This window comes from Manis javanica, chromosome 12 (genome assembly GCF_040802235.1).
Source record: "Manis javanica isolate MJ-LG chromosome 12, MJ_LKY, whole genome shotgun sequence".
In the NCBI taxonomy this organism is placed as follows: Eukaryota; Metazoa; Chordata; class Mammalia; order Pholidota; family Manidae; genus Manis; species Manis javanica.
The window spans coordinates 68,774,759-68,795,911 of NC_133167.1; the positions used below are offsets into that span (position 1 = coordinate 68,774,759).

Here is a 21,153-nt window from a genome sequence, read left to right on the forward strand (position 1 = left end):
GGTCTCCAAGCAGTCCTCCAAGTCACGAGAGGCTAATTCTGCAGCTTCTGGTGTTTCCACCCATCCCCAGTTCTGGGGAAGGCCCCACCCCTCTAGGAGGTACTATACCCTAGACCAGTTCCCCACTAGGGGTTCCCAAGTTGGAAGCCCCACAGCTGGGGGGATAATAACAGGTGAGGTGGCACCTTCTGCTGCTGCATCTGCTGGGGCCTCCCCACCATCCACAGGAGCAGCCCTCCCAAAGGTCGCACCCATTATGACAGATTTCGGGTTCAGAGGAATCCTGCCAACTGCTGCCAGATGTGAGTTCAGTAAGAGGAAATTCCAGGGCAAAATACCTCTAAAAACCGAAATCAGTGAAAGGGAGAAATAAAGTTTAAAACCCATTTACTGCTTACAAACTGCAGTCCAGGGCCGTCTCTCTCCCCTGCTCTGGAAGGAAGCCAGCCAGCCAGCCCCTCCCTTTAACCTCTCAGGTTCAGACACACCCTCTGTTGCTCAGGTAATTACCCACTGACATGGAGATGAACTTCTCTCCATCCCTGAGGATATGCAAATACACCAAAGCCAGGCGAGATATTCTGGAAATGTTACAATTTTACCCACACTTCCCCATCGCTTCACTAGCAGCTACTGTGTGTATCAGAGAGGAGCTCTCCCTAGCTGCCTAGCTAGGATAGTGGCTGGTACAGAGCAGAACATGCAATATCTATTTTGGATTAATAAATGAATTAAAAAGTGATGGAGTACTCAAAAAATTCTCTGGCTTTCATACAGCTGGGGAGATGCTAGCAATTTTTCCCCCCACTAGGCTTCCTTCCAGCAAGGGGGATGCATCATCCCCACAGATACTCAGCATCTCCTTGACGGGGCAATGAATGATTTCCCCTTAGTGCCTATTACTCTCCAAATGTGATGCCAAATAGTGTACAGAGACTATGCAGAAAGCATTTCTGTTACTTTCCCTCCTCCTAGTCATTTAAAGATGACAATTATATAATACTGTACTCTTGAAACATAAATGAGAAGTATGTCTTTTAAGAGTTCATAAACCACCATTCATCCTAAATTCCAACTGTAGCTTTATAAACTACTTCATCAAAAACAAGAAACAAAACAATAACTTATACTATCACATAAAGGAGGAAAAGGCTTAGAATGATGTGTAAAAAGCTTTGCAAACAAGAACAACTGCACTCAAAAAGCAAAAAAAGAAGGTGAGAGGCGGGACCGGGGAAAAAAAAAAAAAAAGCAAAAAAAGAACAAGAGGACCCATCAGTTATTTACCACCTAAGCGGGTCTGGTATGGGCCATGCTGCCGAGCAGTGAAAATTTCATTGCTGGGCAGTGGGGGACTCTGAGTGGTAAGCACTCTCCTTCACTATGAGAATAACATCCTCAAAATCCTTCTCTCCAAAGCCCACTTCCAGAAGTTAGAAGTAAATCCAGAAAGCCATCTCCAAAGACTTCCTAATTTATAATGAAGCCTTAGAAAGAACTAGAGGAAAGCATCCTCTTACACTCACCAGTGGTAAGAACACACACTTGGGGTAACAACTATCCTTTCTGGGAACACACTCATCCATTGCACTACAAATGGACCGATGCAAAGAACAAAGGTGATATGGGTCTCAGAGTCTTCACTGGGTTTCTAGGTTTAAGTATTTGAGCCACGTAAGGACTGCATCTTCACAAGTGTCTTGGCTGTGCTTTGGAGGAGCTGGAAAGAGAGGTGAGGACTCCAGCCTCAGCAAGTGGCTGTTGGAAGTTGCTCATACTCAGGACAGCTGTTCACTCAGTCATGATCAGGGGACCTGGTCACAGCCGAGCAACACAGCAGGGATCATGAGGCCAAAGTGCCATGTACAACGAGGTCTGTGCTGGCTTCCACGCTGCTATGTCCCACCATTGCTGGCCTTCAAAAGCACTTTGGGCATGAGCTAAGTGTTTCCATCTTCATTCCAGCAGCCGTCCTCAGAAAGCTGGCCCCATGAGGACCAAGCACCCAGTCCAAGTATCTAAGAGTTAGAAATTAATTCATCTGCTTCCACCAGGGCACTAATGTTCTGTACACCAAAGGGAGGCTTGTGGACATCAACATCTTAGAACACTTACTACCATAACAATCCTGCATCTTTCTCTTAACATAGTGTTTTCAGAAAAGATTGGAAAGTTACCCTACCAAATTCCTTTCTGTGAAGAGATACTCTGAATATATTATTTGTCCTTTGTTTTGTCCATTCATCAAATATTTATTGAGTGCCAGTCATGTGCCAGGCACTGTTCTAGGCACCTTAGAGACAATACTGGAAAAATAAATATGAAGAACTTGTCATCAAAGAGCCCAGCTAATGAGAGGAAACATACAAATGAGTAACATGTCAGATTTGATGAACACTATGTGCAAGGTAAGAGGGGATGAAGATGGCAGGAGGGCTCTCTCAGAAGGTGATATCTGAGTGGAGATTAGAAGGTGGGTGAAAGGCAGAGCCCTGCAGGTACCTGGAGGAGGAGCTCTCCAGGTGAGGAACTGGTGCAAAGGCCCTGAGGCAGGGGTACAATAGACGAGTTGAAGAACAGGCAGGAGCTGTGTGGCTAGAGCCAAAAGAGTAAGAGAACAATGGGAAAAGCAGAAATAGGGATGGTTAGAGACCACCTTGGGCCTCTGAGGTCATGTGGGGACTTTACCTTTTATACAAAGTGAGGTGAGTAGTCACTGATAGAGGTGGGGGGCTGAGCCAAAACTTGACATATTCTGACTTCCTAGAGAGTGAAAAACACACTGAGGGGGAAGAGTGGAGGCAAGGACAACAGCTATGAGGACGTCACTGTCTGGAGGTAAGAGATGGTGATACCATGGGTGTGGTAAGACAATGTCTGAGTTTAGCTATAATTGGGAAGTGGTGCCAGGATGGCTAATGCTTTGGATGTGGGCATGAGCCAAGGCGAGGAGGCATCCATGGCTCCAGGTGTGTGGCCTGAGCAGTGGAAGGATGGCAGTCCCGTTCCTAGGAGGGGAGGACTGGGGGAGGAGGGGTGGGCGGGCAGGTCAAGAGCTCAGCGTCAGACCTGTGAGGCTGAGATGGCTGGCTGGCATCCAGAATAAGTGCAGTTCAGGGGAGAGGTGCCAGCAGGACACAGAAATCTGGATGTTGCCAATCAGGCACTTAAAATTGTGGAAATATCAATGCGGTGAACACCCAGGACACGCGTCCTCCCTCTAACTGCCACTAGAAACTCTGGATAAAAGTGACTGCCTGAGGACTATGAAGAGGAAACAAAAGCAGGCCGATTATGGCTACAGCAATTAAAACGGTGTGGCACTGGCACACAGACAGATAGAGACCAACAGGACAGACTAGAGAGCCCTGGACCCTCAGGCATTCGGTCAGCTGCTTTTTGACAAGGATGCCGAGACCATCCAGTGGGGGAAGGGATGGTCTTTTCAACTAAAGGTGCAGGGAGACTGTATACCACATGCAAAAGAAGCTGGGCCCTCACCTAACTCCACAATCAAAAATTAACTCAAAACTGGATCAAAGACCAAGAACTATAAACTTTTAGAAGAAAACATAGGGCAAAAACTTCATGACATTGGATTGGCAAGGGTTTCTTGGATACCAAAGGCACAGCCAACAAAAGATAAGAGAATCAAATTAGAGTTCATGAAAATTTAAAACTTTTCTGAACCAAGGACAGTATCAACAGAGTTAAAAGGCAATGCTTTTAACAGAATGGGAGAAAAGATTTTCAAATCATGTATCTGATAAGGAATTTATATCCAGAACACATAGAAACTCAACAACAAAAGAACAAAGTAATTAAAAAATGGGTAAAGGATTTGAATAGATATTTCTCCAAAGGTGTACAAATGGCCAATAATCTCACAAATCTGATCATTAGAAGTATGTACATCAAAATTACTACGAGATACCACCTCACACCCATTAGGATGGCTATTATAAAATAAAGTTTAAAAAAACAGAAAATGAAAAGTGTTTAATGAGGATGTGGAGAAACTGTTTTCCAGAATGAAACCCTTATTCGCTGTGGGTAGAATGTGAATGGCGCAGCCATTCTAGAAAACAGTATGTCAGCTCCTCAAAAAAATGAAAAATGGAATTATCATATGCTTCAGCAATTCCACTTGCATATATACCCAAAATAATTGAAAGCAGCATCACAAAGAGCCATTTGCACTCCCATGTTTAGCAGCATTATTCACAATAGCTAAAATGTAGAAGCAATGTGTCCATCAATAGGCAAACAGATAAGCAAAAGTGGTATATCCACAAAATGGAGTATTAGTCAGCCTTTAAAAAGGAAGGCATTCTGACATATGCCACAGTAGGGATGGACTCTGAGCTAAGTGAAATAAGCCAGTCAAAAAAAAGATAAATATTGTACGGTTCTACATTCCTAAGATATTTAGAGCAGTCAAATTCACAGGGACAGAAAGGAGAATGGCGGTTTCCAGGGGCCGGAGGGAGGCAGGAGACGGGAGTCAGTGTCTAACGAGTACAGGGCTCCCATTTTACAAGATGAAAAGAGCTGTGGGGATGGTGGTGGTGGTGGTTATACAACATTACAAATGTATGTCATACTACTGAACTGTACACTTAAAATGGCTAACATAGTAAATTTTATGTTATGTATGTGTATTTGACCACAATATAAAAAATTTTGTAAAAGATCAGGAAGATTGTGGAAATGAGTCAAAAATTGGACAAGTGACCTATAAAGGCTTACTCCCCACTCCCCACTTCCACGCCCCCATCTGTCTCTCCCCCTTTCGTCTTGAGGCTGTGCCCCAAGGATGGGCCCCAATCGCAGAGGGTCACAGTCAGATAAATCTTAGAAATGCCAGGCATGTGGCTCCTGCGAGCCAACAAGTGTGAGTGGAACTAAAGGGAACCCCCTAATTCTGTGTGGCCTCCCTGAGTCTCAGGCGCACCCCTGAGTGACACTTGGGCCGGACAGACCCAAAACAGACAGCAAAGCTTAGGAAACTCAGCTATGTTAGAATTGCCGTTCACTCAGAGAGGGTGAGCCAGAATGCGTGGCCTGAACGTAACCATGCTGACTGCCTGTTAAAACAACTAACCTTCTCAGCAGGGACGGTGGTGGCTTCCTCTCTAAGGAGCACTGCAAGTCACAGGTGATGGGGCTTCCAAACTGCCCGACAAACACACCCTACTAAGAGCTACTCAGCCACCTTATCAACACATTTCCAAAGTCACTGCTGCAGGTCTAATCCCAAACCGTAGACAATCACTTTAACCTTAACACCCAGCACTGGGGCAGAGGCACTGACAGGAGGTATAAAGAGGTCTCTATTTGCTTTCTGGCCTAAAGGCGATTGGATGGTGCAAATTAATGTAAAATGCTGAAACCCAGTAAATAGACACAGGTCAGGAGACGGGAAACTCCAGGTCAAGAATTCCGCTAATGACCAGCCACGGAACACAAAAACCATTCCCAGAGAAGCAGCAGAAAGGGTAACTCAGTCTTAAGAGTTTCATCTCATTTAGTCCTCAAGGCTAAGTAGTTACTGCTGACGTCTGACATAAATGCAAAATCAGGAACCTGACAGAGAAAGCAGGCAGGCTTAAGGGATACCCCTGTGCCCCCAGCCCGTTAGGGAAAGAAGGTCTGGGACTGATGGTGCAGGGAGCAGTCGAGAGAAATGCCAGAGCTGGAAGGATGCAGAGGCAGCAGAGAGGGAGCTCAAGTATGGACAACAAAATAATCATAAAGAAGGAAGAAATTCTGTACCTCCTGACCCATGAGGCAGATTGCTCTGGAGTGATAGAAAATAGTGCCAAATTCAGGAGGTGCCAAAATGCACAAAGAAACCCAGTAAGGAGCAGACAGGAGCAGACTCCTGGCAGTGACAGTGACAGCAAGAGACACCACACAGTGGTAGACGCCTGCGGGTGGGCACAGCGCTCGGGGCTTCACGGGAATCCCGTGTCCTGCTGATGTTATCCCTTCCTTCATTTTACAGATGAGGAAACAGTCTCACAGATATTATGCAATCACACCTATAGAAAACAAATTTCATAGTGACAAAAACAGTAGATATTATTCTGTGTACTGGAACTCATAAAGAATTCCAACAATTAACTCAGCATGCAAATCAATCTCGTTTTAAAGTTTGGACAGAGACACTGAAAACATTGAGCAAATGACCCCTCCAGCTGCCTTTAAATTCTAAAAAGCTACAATTATTGCTGCCTCTCTTCAAATATCTTCTCATCTTAATGTGGTCACATGGATGAAATCTACTGAGCACTCATGGTGGTGGGACCCCCCCCTGCCATCTTTTTCTAAGGCTCCTGTGGACACAGGTGGGTCCGGCAGGGTGTGCCATGGCTCCAGGTGGCCCTGCTCACCTCCACGGGCCCTTTGCCCCCAGGCAGATGCAGGTGCTCAGATCCTCTGGTGATCAAAACACCAGCCTTTCCTCCTGACGCTACAAGAAGTCCACAAGATAGGAGCAGAGGCCTGGGCCCAGATGAGGCTTTGTGTTTGGTTTTACAGAAACCACTTCACATTCTCTGATGACAGTTTCCTCACCTATAAAAACATACGGAACTAGACTAAAATCCAGACCTTCAGAGCTGCAAGGGCCCCCACCCCCATCGGGTTAGATTTGATTCAATCCATTTAGTGAGGTACACAGAGCACCTTCAGATTCTAAATTTTAAAAATAACAGCCACAGTGACAAACACATTTTGTTCTGAAAGCTCATTTGTAAATCAGTTTTGAAAACTGGAAATGTACTTCTCCATAGAAATAATGTGATGAGAGACAAGCTTCTGTGTCAACCCGCAAAAGCCTATTCATTTGTAAAATACCTGAATGTAGTCCTCCTCTAATAATATCACAGCTCCCTGGCGTGCAAAGGAAGTATCTCCAGCTCCCCGTAAAGCCATCACCAAGAATCAGGAAGAAGGAAATCCTTGGGCAAAAAAAAGAATGGAAAATGGGGATGGGAACAAAGTGACAGGTCCTGGGAGGATGAGGGAGGCTGAGGCCAAAAATGAGGAGCAGGCCAAACAGGTGTGTAAGAGCAGAGAGAGCAGCAGCCAAAGGCCATCTGCTCTCCGTTCCTCTCCAGCCCTGCCACTGGTTCCTTCCGTCGGGAGCTAACACGGAAGCCAGATAAGGAAGCCCTGGGGACTGGGAAGGACTGGGGAGGAGAGGAGTCTGAGACAGGCAGGACACGTCCTCTGGGTCTAATCAGACGGGTGGTCAATCTGTACACATGCTGCCTACGATACACAAGTAACAAAAGAGCATCTTTTAAGATGAAAAGTTGGCACATCCCAGCCTTGGATCTCACCCCTGAGAGCTAATCCCCTGCTCTGGGGTCCCAGGCTCCCACCTGCTCCGTCTGCTCCCCCATCTCCATCCCCTGCCCTGAGTCCGGGCTGGGCCCATGCCCTGCGCATCATGCTTAGAGGACCCTGCTCACACCTTCTCCAGCCACACACATCCACGGGGCAAGGAGTCCACAGAGCCCCCAGATGTGCCTGCCTGGCCCCCGCCCTGCCTGTGGACCTCAGCACAGGTCCTGGGACCTGCTCCAGTCCCTCCTGGGCCCATTCTCCCAGCAGTGGACGCCTCCTCTGGTCTGCACAGGCAGGCTGTGTGCAGGAGGGGCAGGCACACCTGGGACTGTGGCCAGGGCAGTTCTCCCAGCGGTGGACGCCTCCTCCGGTCTGCACAGGAGGGCTGTGTGCAGGAGGGGCAGGCACACCTGGGACTGTGGCCAGGGTAGTCTACACATCCCACAGGGAGACTCTGCGCAAGAAACTTGAGGAGCACAAGAAATCTAAGTTTGAATCTGGCCATCCAGGTTGTTACAAAGTTATATTTATCAAACAAGGAGGATAGAACTTAATTCGATAGGTTGACTTATTACTGAAACATGTATTTGGACACAGTGTGTGAGTTTCCATTTGTGCTCCTGCCATAAGCACAGCATGCTATGGGTGGGGCTGGCTCTCCTGCCTGCTGCCGGCCGGGGTGCCTCAAAGGACCAGTCAGAATGTGTGTTCAGGAGCTGGCAAGCTAACTGATTTCCCTTCTTTGGGGCTCTTCTTAATTAGAAATACAATGATTCCCAGCACTCCCCCAAGAGAAGGTTCCCCAAGTTCCACTCCCACCGGGGACACTGCCCTCTGCCACCACCCACACAGGAGATCAGAGAGATGACCCCTGCCATCTCAGCATCCCTGGGGCTATGGGCATTCCCCTTCCCTGCTCTGCTGACACCAGCTCACACTGGGGTGTAAAGCCCACAAATTAAGTTGCTCTAATGTGAAACAACGTTCAAGTAAATTGTTCTAAATCACAAGTAAGTCACAGATACTGGCCTCAGGTTACTCACCTCCAGCACAGCTTAGCAAGGCTGCAGGTCTGGCTGCTCATGTCTGAGACCCGGGTCTCAGCAGCCTTTCCAGCATGTGGAGGCGGGCGTTGCAGCCAGGGGCCGCAAGCGTGGCAGCAGACCACCGTGAGCATGCCCGCAGGTATCTGGGAAGCCCCTGCCACCCATGTTCATCTAGGCCCAGGTCAGTGTGCTGAGCTGCTCTACTCAATGAAGAGCAACCAGAACAAGTTCACTCTGAACACAGTGTCCCTAGGCACCCAATTCGCTACCATCAGAGGGTCAAGACAGGGTGACCGGTAAGCAGTGGGCACTACCGAGGGCTGTCACTGAGGTAAATGGCAGACCAGCGCATGTGATCTGATCTCTGCTACAGCTAAATCTGTGCTACGTGACTCAGGCTTTTGATGATTCATAACAAATTCTACAAGTTCTGTACATCCTAGCCTCGCCCCAGCTTCACTCATTTATTATAATTAGTATTACAACATTTGATCAGCATAACATATGACATATAACATATGACAATCATTATGTCCAGTGACCCTGCCTGATGAGGCCACCATGGCCACGTCCTCAGGCCCTGGCCACCTCCCACCTCCCCCTGGCCTAAGGGCCAGCTAAGCTGTTCTAGCATTTTATCAAGGTTTTATTCATCAGAAACCACTCCAAAAATGGGCTTCAAAAAGTGGGAACAAGGTAAAAAGATCTGACAATTGGAAAACTATTTGAATTACTAAGAATTTCCTAAGGTGTCAAATCCCTTTTTAAAAAGCCCTTCTCTATACAAGTGAAATGTCTTTAGTAGATGTAGAAATTAAATCTGTTTCTTCTTGAGTTAGTTTTGGTAGTTTGTATCAAGGAATTTGTCCATTTCATGTAAGTTTTTGGATTTGTTGGAATAAAGTTGTTCACAATAAAAAAAAAAAAGCCCTTCTCTATACCAATAGCAGCCGTTAGAAAAGACTACGGGAGAGGAATAGGAGATCCCTGTGGCAACAAAAGCAAAAAATAACTACTTAGACCTGAATATTAAAAATTTGCCAAAAAACAAAAAAGTACCAATCATAATAAAGGAAAACAGAATAAATAAAGAGAAATATCACATTCCTGGAAAACATATTTTAATAATATATAGATTTCACCTCTTTAAGGGCTTAATACCAATCCATTCAAATCCCAACAGAATTTTGCTTTTTCTGGAAGCTGTCAAAAATGATTCTGAATATCATCTGGATTAATAAATATGTGAGAAGTAAGAAAAAATTTTTAAAGAAAAGCTATTGCGGGACAGGGCAAGACCCCATCCCACCAAGCACAAGGATCAAGTGCGGTGACTGAGTGACGGACCCATAAAAAACAGGCCTATCGGTGCAAAAGAACAGAAAATTCAGAAACAGCTAAAAAATGGTTTTGAAGCAACTGGTTAAAATCTGGAAAAGACAATAATAAAAAATTAGATCCCTACTTCAAAACAATCGCCACACAGATGATGACTTAAACACACATGCTTCCTCTATTGGTCAGAAAAACTTAGGTGGTAAATGCATAACTCATATCTCATCCTTTGCAGAAGTTTGGTTTAGAAACGAGTTGAGTGGCTCTGAAAGAGATGCCTCACTGAAAAAAGTTATAGATGCACATATCGCAACAATAATTTAAATGTATACAGAGCTCTACAGATGTGCAAATTATTAAAAAAGAAATGAACTAATGATGAAATTCTTTTCATTCAGCAATTAGCATGAATTATGACTTGGATTATATTACTCTTTCCATGCTGTATGCTTGAGACCATTAACCACACTAATAATTCCCGGAATGTCTTCAACCATTTCTCATGTGTCACAGGAACTGTAGCTTCTCAAGACACGTGACTCCACAGATGAAATGCCACTGGCCCATTATTTACTCTTAATCAGTGGTTTTTACTCCTTAGAAAGAAAAAAGACTACAGTGAATACTGTCATTACTGTAATACTGTCTTTTACAACTATAGATCCTAAAGCAAAAAAAACACTATAATTTTTCAACTGCTTACACGTCCAGGTCAATTTTGTGTCTAAGTCAAAATATGGAAAAGTGACTGAAGCAGATACGATATAGCCCACAGAGAAAAACAGGTTTTCTAATAAAATGTAAACACCCTCATGGACCTATGAGACTACAAATCATCAGTTCCTTACATGTGTATAGTGCTCTGCTGGTAACAGCTTTTACAGTTTAGAAAGTGCTTTTTGGAAGTGATCAATCATGTGACATCCATCCAAAGTGTGTGTCATACCGTTTTACAGATGACCAGTTGACGCTCAGAGAGAGAGTGAGTCTGACTACATCAGCAGATGGTCCCTGCGGCCACCTGTGGGGCTCCGTGCAGCCCTCCACGGCCCGGGTCTTCCCACGGCCTGTTTTGCGTCAGTGGGTGATTTGGGGAGATAGGGTTTGCTGGGGAGGTCTCTGAGGTTGGGGGAAGGGGAAGTCACAGACACAGATCCCGGTGGGGGTCCCTGAGACGGTTGCAGAGCGCATCAACAGGGAGACTGGTTTTTATTTCGAACTTCCCTGCTCTGCTGGGAAACAGAATGGCAGACCCAAGGTCACACCCTGCCAGGGAAGGAAAGAGGTCGCCCATGAACATCTTCCTACAGGCGGAGCGCCTTCGTTCTGCAGCAATTGTTCATCAGGTATCTACTGTGTACCACGCTCTGCCAGGATCCCCGCATTTCAGAAGCCGGAAGAGAAACTGAGTCACGTAGGTGATCAAGAACACCACCACCTTACTTTTACACTGGTTCTTTGTATTGGCTCAAGTCCCCCATCCTTGAAAAAATTAAACATAGAGAGAAAGACAAGAAACAGAACATTCTCTCAACTCACTGTCACCACCTTGTTACGGTCCCTGCTGTCTTCTTGTCTCAGCCGAGCTTTGCGAAAGCCCGTCCACCCCCTGGCCCCACAGCACACGCCTGATGAACCCGGTCAGCACGTACCCAGTGGGCCGAGATGGACTCCAATCGGCAGCGGGCCCGAAGTGAGGGGAGTCTCCTTCAGAAACACCAGTCACATGCTCGTCAGAGGCTCCTCCTGCGCGGCGACAGCACCAAAGCGCGTCCTCAAGCCCTTGCGCACTCCTGTAGCCCGCAGGTGTGGTTTGTGGCTCCCTGCCCTTCGACCCGGGCTGATGGGTGGAGGACGGCGGAGACCAAGGCAGCCGTGAAGACTGCCTCACGGCTTCCCACCTGGCTCTCCTGATGATGGCTCTGGGGGCCCGGCTACCACAGCACAGGGAAGGCCAGCAGCCCCGCGGGGGGTCTACGGGGACAGGGGCCGGGCTCCCCGCCCCCGCCCCCGCCCGGCCGAGCCCCCAGTCTGCTGCTGGTGCCGGCTCGCAGCTGGGCAAGTGGCCGTCCTGGAAGAGGCTTCTCGAGCCCCTCCCGCCCGCGCTGAACCTGCGCAGCTGATGCGCACAAAGTGAAGCTTTCTGAGCCAAGCGCTGAGCCACTCTGTTTGGGAAAGGTTTGCTACGCGGCAATAAATAACTGATAGGTAGGACTATAGGGACCCTGGCTTCCACTTAAAAATTCCACAAGAAAGATGGTGAAAATTTCCTATTATTAAACCCAATCTATAAAATACAATACTATATTGTAGAGACAACTGGAAAACTGCAGGTACAAATTTACCAGGATCTGAATAAAACTGTCTTTCAAAGAAAAGGTCACAAGCAGTTATTTTCTGATAGATTGCCCACTATTCATTGGGCAATTGATACATGAATACTTCTGGAAACAGTTCCTAAAGTGACAGAAAATATAATTTTATATCTTTTCTTTCCAGAAGGCAGCATTAATTGCATTTGCAGCCAAGTAAAGCTGTTGTTAAATCTTTATTATCCAGATTACCTGTATTGTTATAAATTCATCAATTTTTCTAATGTAATTCATGTCCCAGGACATAGATTTCTCTACTTGGAGTGTTTTAACTCACTCTTTCAGCACAGGAAACATGAGGAAGCTGCTGCAAGTCTGATATACAGAATGTTAAATAGCAAAATAGCCCACAGTTCTCCTTAGAATTTGGCTGCAGTGTACCAAAAGGAAAGAACAGATACCACATATAAAACAGCCTTTCCTTTATAAGCAAAGCCCCCTAGTAATAAACTACATGAGATATTCAAATTGCTTGATCATAATAAAGCTGTTTAAAAATACATGGCTGAAATTCACATTTGCAGTCTGGACATGGAACAATAAAGATACTCTGAGTTAATAATTAATGTGCGATGCAAATCCAATAGGGAAGGAGGTGGTGTGTCGCGCACACCATCCCACCGTTTTTACCTTTCCAGCCCCAGGTCTTCCTGTGGGCTGTTCCGCTCAATAGGTGACTTGGGAAATTAGGTGGTCTGTTGGTAAGGAGTCTGAGACCAGGGGTGAGAGTCAGCAGGAGTGCTGCAGTATCCACCAACATGAGAGACTGATTATTACTAATATCACAGGTCTGTTGTGAAACAAAATGCCAGGCTATAGGCCATACCCTGAGGTGGGAGGGAAGAGGTCTGAGCATGGAGGGGGACACCATACTCCGCAGGCCACGGGCCCAGGAGGGTGCAGAGGGTCCCTCCCTGAACGCCTCCGAGTCTCACCGCCTCAGACAATCCGACTGGCCTCAGCCAGCAGGGCCATCTGCACCAAAAGGTAAAAAGCCCACTGATCAATCCAAACAGGGCCCAATTTTCTAAAAACTGTGACCTACCAATCCAGTTTCACCACAGAATGAAGTTTAAGAAACCCGCAAGGGCTGTCAGACCAAACCACAAAGTCCACAGGTGGTCAGCGGCCTGGCCCAGGGCGGCAGCCAGCAGGGCCTGCAGCACCAGAGGCCTAATGACAGTCCAGGCTGACCCATGCCAGGTCCTGGGCTGCAACACCAACACCAGCCCGAGCAGTGAGCTCCTGCCGCAGATCCCTGGCCTCAGGGCCTTGAGCTAGTGACACGGCCTGTTTCAGCCCCGTTCCTGTGCCACAGGGTGTAGATGACACCACCTGCCCGAGGAGCTGAGGCACTAATCCAGCGGTTCTCAAAGTGCATCCCAGGAGGAACCCCAGCACCACCTGGAAGCTAGTGAGAGATGCATGTTCTCAGGCACCCCCAGACCTGCTGAATAACCGAGGGGGAGGCCAGAGGAAAGGAAGCTAAGAAGCCCTGTTGGTGATTCTGAGTCGCACTAAGGTTTGAAGATCGCTGTGTGGCTGTTCTTAAAACACTTCACACAGTGCCTAGTACACATTAACAGTTGGATAAATGGAAATTGTCACTGTTACAAATAGCTGAACCCTGCTTACCTCCCCCCCTCACCCCGTGCAGGCATCACCGTGCTCTGCTTCCATGTGTGCTCGTTGTCTGTGATGATCGCGTGGGGACAGTGACAAGGACGATGGGGATGATAAAAGGGTAATTTTTCTAAACAGAGTGACTGGAAGGGAGACAGAGACCAGCTGAGGATTTATATGACTGACTCAGAAAAGTGTTGCCTCTGTGGCCATCCAGGATGGGATGGCATGAAAGCAGCCTTTTATACAGACCTTCTCTATATCGGTACTCATCCTAGAGCCTCAGAGGCCACGTAAAGGGAGGTTTGGGGGCCCTGGTCAGAGGCCGGCTGCTGGGCCTTCACATGGTGGTGTGAAATCTAACAAGGAGGCCTGCACCCTGAAAGGCCACCACCCCCAGGTCTCACTGAGCTTCCCATGGACCAGAGGAGCACAGCAACCTGACACCCACGGGCCCCCGGGCACAGCTGGGGAAAGCCGGGTGAGTCCTACACTTCGGGCTCCTTGGCCCTTCCGGGGAGGCTTCCTCTGTGGCTCCAGAAGAATCTCTCAAGCTACAGTGGCCTCCGATCAGCACAAAACTTGCCACAACCCTCTGCCATCCTGAGGTCTGTGTGCTGGTCATTTGCCTGTTGGTGACTTGATCCATTCCCTCCCCTCCCCTCCTTTTTCCACACTCACTTGCCAAAGGGCTCTGGCTGGGTTTAGGTAGAAGGATGGAAGGGAGGAAGAAGCCAGAGTATTTCTTGCCCTTCCTCTCTCTGATGTGGCTGGAATCTCCAAGGCGGCCTTCTCCTCCCCGTTGGTTCCAGCTCCCCGCAGAGAGGCCTTCCCTCCAATGTCCCAGATGCTTCTGGGAGCCTCCACACAGATCCAGCTCTGGGCCTCTGGTAACAGTGCCCCCACCCACCAGCCCTGCTTCGTTCCACCAGCCTCAAGGGTGGGAGGGGTTTCCTGCTATTGCTAATCACTAAGTGACCTCACTGTCCGCTCCTTGACCCTCAGATCTTCCAGAGACCTTTGTCACTAAGTCCCGGCCCTGAAGGGCTTCTGTCCGACCAAGCGGGCCGTGACAAAGGCAGCCTCTTCTCACAGCTTGGTCCAGACCGTGCCTTAGCTGATGCCTGCCCACCTGACTGAGCTCCCTCCTGAACTCAGAAGCAGTTAACACACAAGCTGAGATTCTTGATAAATATCTTATATTTTAAATTTTTCCCAAGAGCAGCCATATACTGGGTTAATCAGTGAATTTGTGACTTGAAATAACAATCCAACTGGCCCAAAACTCACCTGATATTTTCACAACTTTCCACTTCCTTTTGGCTAGAAAGATACAACAGATGTGCAAACTAGAGGCAGAACACAGTGTTCCAGAAAAGGATTATTGCCTTTTGGCAACTGCCTGCATAAGTGCAATAAATACACTATTAATGACTGCTAGCTGGATGCTTCTTGTTTTGTAGAGATCTAACCCATTTCAAGTCTCACATGCCACTGAAATCACTGAATTATCCTTAATGACAAACCTTAGAAAGCTCAAATTCCTTAATTAATTTTTCAAAAAGTTAAAAATGTTAAAAAGCAGAAGAGAGACAACCGCACAGACAGCAAACTCATGCTGCTTCTGACTTGGGGCTGCAGCTGGGACCTGCAGCGCAGGGCCTTCCTGGGCAGCCAGGCAGGGCATCAGTACTGTTCCCTACTGTGCTACAGAGTTTGGTAACATTTAGTGCCCGTGAGACCTTCTACAAGTGGAAAGGGAAACTGCTACAAGTGTCTGACCACCTTAATATGTGCTTCTCAGTCCTCCTGTCATTATTGCTATTCCCTGGTTGTCATTAAGCAAATGCAGGGGGCTGTCTTAAGAAAAAGCACATTAAGAAAAAGAAGAAAGAAAAGAAACAGACACAAATTTTCTAAAACAATCCATGGCACAAACACCCAGGGTCCCTCAGATTTTGTGCTGTGCCCCCCTTCTATCTGACAGGCCCAGCAGACCAGATGCTGAGGTCCCCCTCTCGGCCAGAGTCCAGTATTTTCACCCCACTTAATGCTGCAAATGGTGATATAAAGACCCCAGAAAAGTTGTCTATAGAAACATCAATGTGAAATTTAGTGCATTTTCAAAGTACATTGTTATTTTTATCCTAAAACCATTGGCTTAATATTAAGCTCCTACAGAATTGGAAACAATTTAAATCATAATGACTTAATTTGAAAAATAAGACTTAGACTTTTATTATTTCTTCCCACTCAAGTTTCTGGGTGATTGCATCCCTGAAAACTTACAAAAGGAAAAAAAATCACTAAGAAATTTTAATATGTGGGTCTTGTCCTGGTTCTTGTCTCTGCTCTGCCGCTACCCAGGTGTATGACCATGAGTGTATTTCATAATCTCTCTCCTAGCCTCACTTTCTTTCTGAAAAAACAAGCAAGTGGTTGGCCCCTTCCCAGCCTAAAATATTCCAATTATCATAACTGTACAACTGGCTCTAAATTAATAAGAATCTAAGAAATGCAGGTTTTAATTCCAGGTAAATTTGAAGCCTGATGGAATCAAAACACGGGCTCTCTGACTTCGACAATTGTTCTGGAGGCTACACTGGAGTTTGGGGCAGAGATTGTGAATGTAAGAAAAACAATGTAAAGACAAAGGAATATCTGTGATTTCAAATAGCTTCCAGAAGTTACTAAGGTTTCACATGATCTCATGCACATGCTTTTTAACTTGGACTCAAAAGCTTTTCTTTCAGCACAGATTTATTTATATTTCTAAATGATCTAGCCTGACAGCGTCCGAGGAAGGGAAAAATCAAACATCCCACTATGGGAACCTTCCTCCTGTCACAAAGCCATTAGAGCTACTGAAAAACGATGGCACTGCTTAGTTTTATTTATAGTTTCTTTTTAATAAAATGAAAAATGAACACGAAAACACTCCGAATATAAATTTTAAAGACCTTCAAGATCCAAGACCAGCAGCAAAACTATATACATAGACACAAGCCTATAAATAGTCCTTTCTTTTTAATGTGTAGAAAGGACGGCTTATGACTCCTGCTGAGTTTTGCCTTTCTCCAATACATCATGAATAACAGATTAGATATCCTGCAGCCCAGGTCACTGTCATCAGGAATTTGGGGACCTCACAACGTGACACAGATTCAGTCTCCAACTTAAGTTTTATACAATCTGTCCTAAACACTGCTGACTACCCCCCAGTATAACCTAATAAAGCCAGACACTCTGGGCCGTATTTTTCCAGTCACCTAGCCTTAAATCAACTAACCACATTACCCCAAATTAGGCTTAGGAACAGGAAAAGGGAAAAGAACATTTGTTTATACTTACTGCTTCAAGAACTGTACCCCAATTAATCAGACAAAACTTTCTACATTTTTAATACCCCCTCATAACACTTGATATGTAATTCTTGAGAACAATGACCGCAACACTGTCATTAAACCCCTTGAGGAGGGGTCAGCAAACTTCCTAGTTGAAGGCCCAAGAGTAAATAATTTAGGGTTTGCTGGCTGAGAGGCAAAACTGAGGATATCATGTAGGTAAGTATATAACAAGAGAGCACACAAATGTCTTCATATTTTTATTGACAAAATTCAACAGACAGTGACAACTGACTCTAACACAGATCTGCTTAGGACAGAATGCCTGTGAGAGGGACATTTCACTTACTTGCGGTTTAGAGTTACTCTTCCCTGTCATCATATCAGATGCAAACATTCCCCTGTGAACACCATTCCTAGCTTGTGGGCAGTGCAAAAACAGGCCTACACCTGGCTGAGCCCTGCTTTACACCTTACAACATGTTTTCGCTACTCATCCATTTCTCCATTTCATCTTTCAAAACAACATTTGAGCAGCATGTACCACACGCCAGGTGCTCCCCAGGATGATGAGGATAAGGAAAGGGCGAGTCGGGCTCCCATGTATATGCACATGACTTAAAGACAGGTCTGCCCACAGGGGCGCACTACGTGCTCAGAAGACGTAAATACCGTGAGACGGGGTGGATGAGTCAGGTGGGGCGGCAACAACACGGAGGAAGCAGCCCTGTGACCCAGCCGGGCTGCTCCGTGGTTAAAAGCCCAAAGTCTAGAGTGAGACTGGGGCCTTCACATCCCAGCTGCCAGCTGCTAGCTTGGTGACTCTAAGCAAGATCCTGAACATCCCTGCACCTCCTTTCCCAACTGCAAAGTGGGAGTGGTAAGGATGGTGCCTACCCTCCAGGTGCCACAGCAGACTCAGCAGACTGACCCATGCAGAGCATCCAGAACACTGACAGATGCGCCTGAGCCCACGCAAGCCTTGGCCGCTCTCCTCACCACAGAGAGGGAGCAATGAGCTGAATCTGACATGGTGAGGGGGGTTTTCCCAGGAGGACAAGGTGGAGAGCCTTCCAGGCAGAACACAGTGAGTGCAGACAACACATGCATGAAAAGCAGCCCTTGTGATTTGGTGTAGTCTGAAAGTGAGGTGGTTGAGAGGCAGGTGAGGAACATGGCAAGAACACACGGCAGAGGCTGTGTGTACCATTCACAGCAACGGGTCCTTGATCCTACAGGCAAGAGGGTGCATGTGCTGTAGGAGATGGTGCATCTGCATGGTGGGATCTAGCAGCAGCATGGAGGATGGCCAGGAGACAGTGAGGATGGAGACACAGCAATGAGGGAAGGGGCTAGGGCAGCAGTGACCATGGCCTGGAAAAGAGAAATGGTGGTTGAAGACACAGAGTCGGGGACCGGGGACCATGCCAAGCAGTTCCATAGTCTTGGTGACCTAGCTGTGGGTCACAAGAGAAACGACGGGAGGAATCGGAAGGACACCAAGATCTCTGGCCTTGTTGAAAGATGAATGGTGGGAGTCACCATGAGGGGAATTCCAGTGCGGGTCCAGACAGCACAGTGGACCAGTGAGCACGGGGAGGCCCAGCCGAATGCCTGCAAGACAAGCAGCACGAAATCCCAGGGCAGTAGAACAGAAGGAGGAGAGAGATGAATGGTCAGGGAAACCTGGAGATGGACCAAGTGAAACTGGGGTGGGGTGATGGCAGAGAGTGAGGGGCGGCGCACACCTGGGAATGGGGCACCTGAACACACCAGGCCACAGGCCTGCTGTGGGGCCAGCAGAATGCGTGGCAGTGACATGCTGATGTCAGGAGCTCAGAAAAGGAGGCCTGGGAATGCAGCTTCAGGGTTATCAGAAAATCTGTGGTGGGTGATGTTCCCCTGGAGAGAGTAAGGAGGATCAGACAAGGGGGAGAAACAGGACACAGAGAACTACCTAAAGGAGAGGAAACGCCAAAGAGAAAGGGCACCCTGGGAACCAGTAAGGAAGGTCAGGAATGAACACAGACAGTCAAATGGTGCAGAGCAGTCACGGAAGATGGAAGCCCGGGGCACCCCAATCAGACTGTCATGGTGAGAGGGTCAGGGCCATCTCCAGGGAAGCCTGAACTTCAGGGGTGAGGAGCGAATGGGAAGTATAAGGCGGCAGCAAACCACAGGCTGCTGGAGTCCCACTTCTGGAAGCATATCCAAAGGAAAGGAAAGCACCATCTCAAAAAGGGTGTCTCTGCCCCTGCTCACGGGCACTACTCACAACCGCCCGCTGTCCACCAAGGTGAATACTCACAACAGACGTTATTCCACAAAGGCCACTGAAACAACCTAAGCATCTATCAACAGATGAATGGATAAGGAAGAAGCAGTACATATACACAATGGAATATTATCAGCCATAAAAAAGAGGAAATCCTGCCCTTTGTGACAACATGGAGGGACTTGAGGGCATTCTGCTAAGTGAAGTAAGCCAGGCAGGGAAATTCAAGTACCTCATGTTCTCACTTATATGTGGAATATAAAAACTCCGAACTCATAGAAACAGAGTGGAATGGTGGTTACCAGGGCTGGGGGTGGAGGAAATGGGGGAAGAGGTTGCTCAAAGGGTACAAACTCCCAGCTATAAAATGAAGTTATGGAAACCTACTGTACACCATGGTGGCTGTAATTAACAATACTGTATTATAGGCTGGAAAGTTCTTAGAAGACATCTTAAACATTATAACCACACACCAAAAAACAAGAAATGGTAATTATGTGAGGGGATAGAGGAGTTAGCTGACCTTAGTGTGGCAATCTTTGCGCATTATATACATGTACCAAATCATGGCTGGTACACCTTAAACTTACATGTTATATGTCAGTAACACCTCAATAAAGATGGGAAAAAACTCCAGGTTCATGGGGGCAGGCACGGAGAGGTAGTTGTAAAAGACCAGTCCCACGAGGTGCCCATGTTTATGACTTTTTTTTACAGATAAAGGAAATAAGGCCCAGATATTTGTCCAAGGTGCCCCAGGTAGAAGTGGGAAATGTGGAATTCAGTTCCATGCTTTCCAGCTAGTTCCAAAACCAACACTCTTTCAACCATAACACTTTGGAAACATCATGTTCTTGCAAGCAGAAACCTACAGCTAGGAGCAGTGGATTCAAATAGTAACCACAATGCGCTTTGTTAATGCTTTAATGCTAATTAATTAAAATTCACATTTGGATGGCACAAAGCATGGGGCAGTTATCACGTCAATATCCATACAACCTTCCCGGCAGACAGTCACACTGTGCAGAAAATGAAATGAGGCTTGCAGCTAAGGAAGTACAAGGATTAAGCACAGTGCAGTGATTCATGACAGAGTTAATATGGAGATACTGCCTTAAAATTTAGGTAGATACCTAAATAGGTAGCCACGCCAATTAGGATGGGTACTATCAAGAAAACGGAAAACAGCAAGTGTTGGTGAGGATGTGGAGAAACTGGAACACTTGTGCCCTGTTGGTGGGAATGTAAAATGGTGCAGCTGCCATGGAAAACAGCATGGCAGTTTTTCAAAAAGTTAAAAATAGATTTACCATATGATCCAGCAATGTCACTCCTGGGTATGTGCCAGAGAGAACAGAAAGCAGGTTCCCATTGAAACATTTATACACCTGTATTCAGAGCAGCATTATTTGTACTCGCCAAATGGCAGAGGCAACCTAGCTGCCCATCAACAAATGAACAGATAACCAAAATGTGGTCTATACATACAATGGAGTATCACTCAACCTTCAAAAAGAAGGAAATTCGGACACCTGCTACAACATGGACCTTGCTAAGTGAAAAAAAGCCAGTCACAAATGGACAAATACTGTGTGATTACACTTACATGAAGAACGAAAATTGGTCAAATTCATACAAAGTAGGCTGGCAGTTGCTGGGGGCTGGCAGGATACAGAGGTGTTGTTTCACTGGTATAAAGTTTCAGTTTTGCAAAATGAAGAGTCCTGGAGATGGATTATGGTGAGAGTCACACCATGTGAATGCACACAATGCCACTGACCTATACACGCAATGGTGAAGAT

At 46.7% G+C, this 21,153-nt stretch overlaps 1 protein-coding gene across 5 annotated transcripts in view; it reads right to left on the bottom strand.

The window, feature by feature from the left end:
* CSGALNACT1 (chondroitin sulfate N-acetylgalactosaminyltransferase 1) overlaps nucleotides 1-21,153 on the bottom strand; it is a 366,108-nt gene that overhangs the window by 298,821 nt on the left and 46,134 nt on the right. Inside the window, exon 1 of one of the 5 annotated variants that reach the window (XM_037015020.2) lies at nucleotides 14,414-14,598. The exons of the other annotated variants lie outside the window; for them this stretch is intronic. The gene's annotated coding sequence lies outside the window, so the exon portion shown is untranslated. Of the gene's footprint in view, nucleotides 1-14,413; nucleotides 14,599-21,153 lie in introns of those variants that run through there. 5 annotated transcript variants of the gene reach the window in all.